Source organism: Arachis duranensis, chromosome 6 (genome assembly GCF_000817695.3).
Source record: "Arachis duranensis cultivar V14167 chromosome 6, aradu.V14167.gnm2.J7QH, whole genome shotgun sequence".
NCBI classification, from domain to species: Eukaryota; Viridiplantae; Streptophyta; class Magnoliopsida; order Fabales; family Fabaceae; genus Arachis; species Arachis duranensis.
Genome location: NC_029777.3, coordinates 26,256,701 through 26,265,534, shown reverse-complemented (window position 1 = coordinate 26,265,534; position 8,834 = coordinate 26,256,701). Strand labels below are relative to the sequence as shown.

Genomic DNA, 8,834 nt, shown 5'->3' with positions numbered 1-8,834 from the left:
GTTGTTTGGTAATGAGACTTGGGAAGGTGAATCTCCCTTGCTCATTAGTGAACTAGATACATGGATTCAGAAAACTCTACCTCAAAAGAGATAAGATCCTGGTAAATTCTTAATACCCTATACCATAGGCACCATGACCTTTAACAAGGCTCTGTGTGACCTGGGGTCAGGCATAAATCTTATGCCACTCTCTGTAATGGAGAAACTGGGGATCATTGAGGTAAAGCCTGCCTTATTCTCCCTTCAATTGGCAGACAAGTCAGTAAGACAACCTTATGGATTAGTAGAGGACGTGTTAGTAAAGGTTGAAGGCCTTTACATCCCTGCTGATTTCATAGTCTTAGACACTAGAAAGGAAGAAGATGAATGCATCATCCTTGGAAGACCCTTCCTAGCCACAGCAGAAGCTGTGATTGATGTTAGCAGAGGAGAATTATTCCTTCAATTGAATGGGGACTACCTTGTGTTTAAAGCTCAAGGACCTTCATCTGCAACCATGGAGAGGAAGCATGAAAAGCTTCTCTCAGTACAGAGTTATAAAGAGCCCCCACAGTCAAACTCTAAGTTTGGTGTTGGGAGGCCACAACCAAACTCTAAGTTTGGGGTTGAGAAGCTCCCTCATTCAAACTCTAAGTTTGGTGTTGGGAGGCCCTCATCATGCTCTGAATATCTGTGAGGCTCCATGAGAACCCACTGTCAAGCTAATGACACTAAAAAAGCGCTTGTTGGGAGGCAACCCAATTACTAAAGAAGCGCTTGTTGGGAGGCAACCCAATTTTTATATATCTAATTTTAATTTTATTTTATTGTTATTTTGTGTTTTATTAGGTTCATGATCATGTGAAGTCACGAAAAAATACTAATATTAAAAACAGAATCAAAAATAGCAGAAGAAAAATCACACCCTGGAGGAAGGACTTACTGGCGTTTAAACGCTAGTAAGGTGCATCTGGCTGGCGTTCAACGCCAGAACAGAGCATGTTTTTGGCGCTGAACGATAGAAACAAGCAACATCCTGGCATTTGAACGCCAGGAATATGCCTTGAGGAAAGCTGGCGCTGAGCGCCAGTAACAAGCATGGAACTGGCATTCAACGCCAGAAACATGCTGCACATGGGCGTTGAACGCCCAGAGTGTGCATCATTTTGGTGTTTAAACGCCAGAATGGTGTGCAAAGGCATTTTACATGCCTAATTGGTGCAGGGATGTAAATCCTTGACACCTCAGGATCTGTAGACCCCACAGGATCATCTCAGGATCTGTGGACCCCACAGGATCCCCACCTAACATATTCTCCCCTCTTCTCAATATTCATTCTCTCTTTCCAATTAACACACTTCCCCAAAAACCCTTCACCAATCAGCTCAAACCTCTCTTCCCCTTCCCCAAAAACCCTTCACTAATCACCTCAAACCTCTCTTCCCAATTACCCCCTTCACCACTCACATCCATCCACTCTTCCCCATAAACACCACCCACCTTCAAAATTCAAAAATCTTTCCCACCCAAACCCACCCTAAATGACCATAACTACACCCACTCCCCTCCCTATATATACCCTTCCATTCTACTTTATTTTCACACAACACAAACCCCCTCTTCTACACCTTGACCGAAACACCTTCCCTCACTCTCCTCCATATTTTCTTCTTCTTCTTCTTCTCTTCTTTCTTCTCTTGCTCGAGGGCGAGCAATATTTTAAGTTTGGTGTGGTCAAAGCATAATCTTTTTGTTTTTCCATTACCATCAATGGCACCTAAGGCCGGAGAATCCTCTAGAAAAGGAAAAGGGAAGACCTAGGAACCATGATCAAAGTGTGAACCCGAGTCCAAAGAATTATCTCACAATGGTTCAGGGGAAATACTTAGATTTTAGTCCGGAAAATGTGAGGTTGGCATTCCACTTGCCCATGATGCAAGAAGATGAACGCCCCTACACTAGAAAGGGTCAAATTTAATCAAAGGTTGGACCAAGTCCTTATGGACATATGTGTGGAAGGAGCTCAATGGAAAAGAGACTCCAAAGGCAAGCCTGCTCAATTAAGAAGACTGGACCTCAAGCCTGTGGCTAGAGGATGGTTGGAGTTCATCCAACACTCCATCATCCCCACTAGCAACTGACTCCATCATCCCCACTAGCAACCGATCTGAAGTTACTGTGGATCGGGCCATCATGATTCATAGCATCATGATTGGAGAGGAAGTAGAAGTTCATGAAGTCATCTCCCATGAATTCTACAAAATAGCCGATAAGTCCTCTACTTTGGCAAGGCTAGCTTTTCCTCATCTTATTTGCCATCTATGTTACTCAGCTGGAGTTATCATAGAAGGAGACATCCTCATTGAAAAGGATAAGCCCATCGCCAAGAAGAGGATGGAGCAAGCAAGAGAGACCCTCCACGGATCTCAAGAGATGCATGAGGAAGCTCATCATCAAAAAATCCCTGAGATGCCTCAAGGAATGCACTTTCCTCCCAACAATTATTGGGAACAACTCAACACTTCCCTATAAGATTTGAGCTACAATGTGGAACAATTAAGGGTGGAACATCATGAGCACTCCATCATTCTCCATGAAATAAGAGAAGATCAAAGAGCAATGAAGGAGGAGCAACAAAGGCAAGGAAGGGACATAGAAGAGCTTAAGGACATTGTTGGTCCTTCAAGAAGAAGACGCCACTAAGGTGGATTCATTCCTTGTTCTTACTTTTCTGCTGTTCGGTTTCTATATTATATGTTTATCTATATTTTGTGTCTCTACTTCATGATCATTAGTGTTTAGTAACTATGTCTTAAAGTTATGAATAATTCCATTAATCCTTCACCTCTCTTAAATGAAAAATGTTTTTAATTTAAAAGAACAAAGAAGTAAATGAATTCTGAATTTATCCTTGAATTTAGTTTAATTATATTGATGTGGTGACAATACTTTTTGTTTTCTGAATGAATGCTTAAAACATGCATATTTTTTATCTTGTTGTTTATGAATGTTAAAACTGTTGGCTCTTGAAAGAATGATGAACAAAGAGAAATGTTATTGAAAAATCTGAAAAATCATGAAATTGATTCTTGAAGCAAGAAAAAGCAGTGAAAAACAAAAGCTTGCGAAAAAAAAGAAAGAAAAAGAAAAAGCAAGCAGAAAAAGCCAATAGCCCTTAAAACCAAAAGGCAAGGGTAAAAAGGATCCAAGACTTTGAGCATCAATGGATAGGAGGGCCTAGGGAAATAAAATCCAGGCCTAAGCAGCTAAACCAAGCTGTCCCTAACCATGTGCTTGTGTCATGAAGGCCCAAGTGAAAAGCTTGAGACCGAGTGGTTAAAGTCGTGATCCAAAGCAAAAGAGTGTGCTTAAGAGCCCTGGACACCTCTAACTAGGGACTCTAGCAAAGCTGAGTCATAATCTGAAAAGGTTCACCCAGTCATGTGTCTGTGGCATTTATGTATCCGGTGGTAATACTGGAAAACAAAGTGCTTAGGGCCACGACCAAGACTCATAAGTAGCTGTGTTCAAGAATTAACATACTTAACTAGGAGAATCAATAACACCATCCGAAATTCTAAGTTCCTAGAGAAGCCAATCATTCTGAACTTCAAAGGAAAAAGTGATATGCCAAAACTGTTCAGAAGCAAAAAGCTACAAGTCCCGCTCATCTAATTAGAATTAATAATCATTGATATTTTGGAATTTATTGTATATTCTCTTCTTTTTATCCTATTTGATTTTCAGTTGCTTGGGGACAAGCAACAATTTAAGTTTGGCGTTGTGATGAGCGGATAATTTATACGCTTTTTGGCATTGTTCTTAGGTAGTTTTTAGTAAGTTCAAGCTACTTTTAGGGATGTTTTCATTAGTTTTTAGGTTAAATTCACATTTCTGGACTTTACTATGAGTTTGTGTGTTTTTCTGTGATTTTAGGTAATTTCTGGCTGAAATTGAGGAACTTGAGCAAAACTCTGATAGAAGGCTGACAAAGGACTGCTGATGCTGTTGGAATCTGACCTCCCTGCACTTGAAATGGATTTTTTGGAGCTACAGAACTCCAAATGGTGCGCTCTCAACGGTGTTGGAAAGTAGACATCCAGCGCTTTCCAGCAATATATAATAATCTATACTTTATTCGGGAATTGATGACGTAAACTGGCGCTCAACGCCAGTTCCATGTTGCTGCTGGAGTAAAACGCCAGAAACACGTCACGACCCGGAGTTGAACATCCAAAACACGTTACAACTTGGCGTTCAACTCCAAAAGAAGCCTCAGCTCGTGGATAGATCAAGCTCAGCCCAAACACACACCAAGTGGGCCCCGGAAGTGGATTTATGCATCAATTACTTACTCATGTAAACCCTAGTAGCTAGTCTAGTATAAATAGGATAATTTACTATTGTATTAGACATCTTTGGTCTCAGTTTATCTTGGGACGTTTAGTTCTCAGATCATGGGGGCTGGCCATTCGGCCATGCCTGAACCTTTCACTTATGTATTTTCAACGGTGGAGTTTCTACACACCATAGATTAAGGGTGTGGAGCTCTGTTGTACCTCAAGTTTCAATGCAATTACTATTATTTTCTATCCAATTCGAATTATTCCTACTCTAAGATATTCGTTGCACTTCAACTTGATGAATGTGATGATCCGTGACACTTATCATCATTCTCATCTATGAACGCGCGTGATTGACAACCACTTCCGTTCTACCTTAGACCGGGCGCATATCTCTTGGATTCCTTAATCAGAATCTTCGTGGTATAAGCTAGAATTGATGGCGGCATTCATGGGAATCCGGAAGGTCTAACCTTGTTTGTGGTATTTCGAGTAGGATTCAGGAATTGAATGATTTTAATGAGCTTCAAACTCCTAAAGGCTGCGCGTTAGTGACAGACGCAAAAGAATCAAGGGATTCTATTCCAACCTGATTGAGAACCGACAGATGATTAGCCATACTGTGATAGAGCATTTGGACCTTTTTCATTGAGAGGATGGGATGTAGCCATTGACAATGGTGATGCCCTACATACAGCTTTCCATGGAAAGGAGTAAGAAGGATTGGATGAAGCAGTAGGAAAGCAGAGATTCAGGAGGAGCACAGCATCTCCATACACCTATCTGAAATTCCCATCATGGAAATACATGAGTAACTTTATCCTTATTTTATGTTTATTTACTATTATTTGATTTTCCAAATTCCATAATTTATTTAAATCCGCCTGACTGAGATTTACAAGATGACCATAGCTTGCTTCATACCAACAATCTCTGTGGGATCGACCCTTACTCACGTAAGGTTTATTACTTGGACGACCCAGTACACTTGCTGGTTAGTTGAACGGAGTTGTATTACGAATCACAGTTTTGTCCACCATCAGCCCAAACATACACCAAGTGGGCCCCAGAAGTGGATTTATGCATCAATTACTTACTTCTGTAAACCCTAGTAGCTAGTCTAAGAATAAATAGAACTTTTTATTATTGTTTTAAGGATCTTTGATTATTCGGTCTTGTGACCACATGGGGGCTGGCCATTCGGCCATGCCTGGACCTTTCACATGTGTATTTTCAACGGTGGAGTTTCTACACACCATAGATTAAGGGTGTGGAGCTCTGCTGTACCTCAAGTTTTAATGCAATTACTACTACTTTCTATTCAATTCGATTTATTCCTGTTCTAAGATATTCGTTGCACTTCAACTTGATGAATGTGATGATGCATGGCACTCATCATCATTCTCACCTATGAACGCGTGTGATTGACAACCACTTCCGTTCTACCTTAGACCGGGCGCATATCTCTTGGATTCCTTTATCAGAATCTTCGTGGTATAAGCTAGAATTGATGGCGGCATTCATGGGAATCCGGAAAGTCTAACCTAGTCTGTGGTATTCCGAGTAGGATTCCGGGATTGAATAACTGTTACGAGCTTCAAACTCTTGAAGGTTGGGCGTTATTGACAGACGCAAAAGAATCACGGGATTCTATTCCAACCCGATTGAGAACCGACAGATGATTAGCCGTGCTGTGACAGAGCATTTGGACCTTTTTCACTGAGAGGATGGGATGTAGCCATTGACAACAGTGATGCCCTACATACAGCTTGCCATGGAAAGGAGTAAGAAGGATTGGACGAAAGCAGTAGGAAAGCAGAGATTCAGGAGGAGCACAGCATCTCCATACCCCTATCTGAAATTCCCAAGAATTATATGAGTAACTATTTACTATCTTATTTTCTGTGTATTATTTAATCCAATTACATTTGACCCTATGAATCCACTTAACTGAGATTTACAAGGTGACCATAGCTTGCTCCGTACCAACAATCTCTGTGGGATCGACCCTTACTCACGTAAGGTTTATTACTTGGACGACCCAGTACACTTGCTGGTTAGTTGAGCGAAGTTATGGAAAGGAAGTGCTGAGTTAATAGATGCACATACCAAAGAGCAATTATTGATGATCACAATTTCGTCCACCAAGTTTTTGGCGCCGTTGCCGGGGATTGTTCGAGTATGGACAACTGACGGTTCATCTTGTTGCTCAGATTAGGTACTTTTCTTTTCAAAAATGTTTTCAAAATTCTTGGAAAAAAATTTTCTTTATTTTTCGTTTTTTCAAAAGAATATTTTCGAAAAAAATAATAAAAATAGAAAAAAAATCATAAAATCATAAAAATCAAAAATATTTTGTGTTTCTTGTTTGAGTCTTGAGTCAACTTTTAAGTTTGGTGTCAATTGCATGCTTTAAAAAATTTTCTTGCATTTGTCGAAAATTCATGCATTCATGGTGTTCTTCATGATCTTCAAGTTATTCTTGACAAGTCATCTTGTTTGATCTTGATGTTTTCTTGTTTTGTGTTGTTTGTTGTTTTTCATATGCATTTTTCGTTTGTTAGAGTCCATGCATTAAAGATTTCTAAGTTTGGTGTCTTGCATGTTTTCTTTGCATCAAAAAATTTTTCAAAATTATGTTCTTGATGTTCATCATGATCTTCAAAGTATTCTTGGTGTTCATCTTGACATTCATAGTGTTCTTGCATGCATCATGAGTTTTGATTCATAATTTTCATGTTGTGAGTCATTTTTATATTTTTCTCTCTCATCATCAAAAATTCAAAAATAAAAAAAATATTTTTTCCTTATTTCTCTCCAAATTTTCGAAATTTTGGATTGACTTGGTCAAAAAATTTTAAAAATTAGTTGTTTCTTACAAGTCAAGTCAAATTTTCAATTTTAAAAATCTTATCTTTTCAAAACTTTTTCAAATCAAATCTTTTTCATTTTTATCTTATTAATTTCGAAAATTTCCAAATTTTTTTTCAAAAATCTTTTTCTTAATTTTATTTCAAAATTTCGAAATTACACTAACAATTAATGTGATTGATTCAAAAATTTGAAGTTTGTTATTTTCTTGTTAAGAAAGGTTCAATCTTTAAACTCTAGAATCTTATCTTTTAGTGTCTTGTTAGTCAAGTAATCAATTTTAATTTTAAAAATAAAATCTTTTTCAAAATATCTTTTTCTTAAAAATCTTATCTTTTTATCAAATCTTTTTATCTTATCTTTTATCATATCTTTTTCAAAATTTTATCTTTTTCAAAAAAAAAATTGATTTCAAAATATCTTACCTAACTTCTTATCTTTTTATCTTTTCAAATTTGACTTTAATATCTTTTTCAACTAACTATTTGACTTTTTGTTTGTTTCTTATCTTTTTCAAAACCACCTAACTACTTCACTCTCTCTAATTTTCGAAAATATCTCATCCTTTTTCAAAAATTCTTTTTAATTAATTAATTGTTTTAAATTTTAATTTTAAATATATCTTATCTTTAATTTTCGAAAATCACTAACTACTTTTTCAAAATTATTTTCGAAATTCTCTATCTCTCATCTTCTTTTATTTATTTATTTATTTACTAACACTTCTCTTCACCTCTCTTCATCTCAAATCACTGCCCCTATCCTTACCCTTGTGTTTGGATTATTCTTACTTCTTCTCATTCTCCTATTCCCTTCTTCTTCTACTAACATAAAGGAATCTCTATACTGTGACATAGAGAATTCCTCTTCTTTTTCTTGTTCTCTTCTTCCCTATATGAGCAGGAACAAGGAAAAAGGCATTCTTGTTGAAGCTGACCATGAACCTGAAAGGACTCTGAAGAGGAAATTAAGAGAAGCTAAATTACAACAATCCAGAGACAACCTTTCTGAAATTTTCGAACAAGAGAAGGAGATGGCAGCCGAACCCAACAACAATAATGCAAGGAGGATGCTGGGCGATTTTACTAAACCAAGATCCAAGTTTGATGGAAGAAGCATCTCCATTTCTGCCATTGGAGCAAACAATTTTGAGCTGAAACCTCAATTAGTTGCTTTAGTGCAACAGAACTGCAAGTTTCATGGACTTCCATCTGAAGATTCTTATCAGTTTTTAACTGAGTTCTTGCAGATTTGTGAGACTGTTAAGACGAATGGAGTAGATCCTGAAGTCTACAGGCTCATGCTTTTCCCTTTTGCTGTAAGAGACAGAGCTAGGACATGGTTGGACTCACAACCTAAAGATAGCCTGGACTCTTGGGACAAGCTAGTCACGGCCTTCTTGGATAAATTCTTTCCTCCTCAAAAGCTGAGCAAGCTTAGAGTCGATGTTCAGACCTTCAAGCAAAAAGATGGTGAATCCCTCTATGAAGCTTGGGAAAGATACAAGCAGATGACCAAAAAATGTCCTTCTGACATGTTTTCAGAATGGACCATATTAGATATATTCTATTATGGTCTATCTGAGTTTTCCAAGATGTCATTGGACCATTCTGCAGGTGGATCCATTCACCTAAAGAAAAT

General features: G+C 38.0%; 1 non-coding gene across 1 annotated transcript; it reads right to left on the bottom strand.

Annotated features, from left to right (window-relative positions):
* Positions 1–8,625: 8,625 nt before the first annotated feature.
* On the bottom strand, positions 8,626–8,729 carry LOC127740318 (small nucleolar RNA R71). Its single transcript, XR_008000997.1, has one exon. It is a non-coding gene; the product is annotated as a small nucleolar RNA R71 (small nucleolar RNA).
* Between the last annotated feature and the right edge of the window lie 105 nt (positions 8,730–8,834).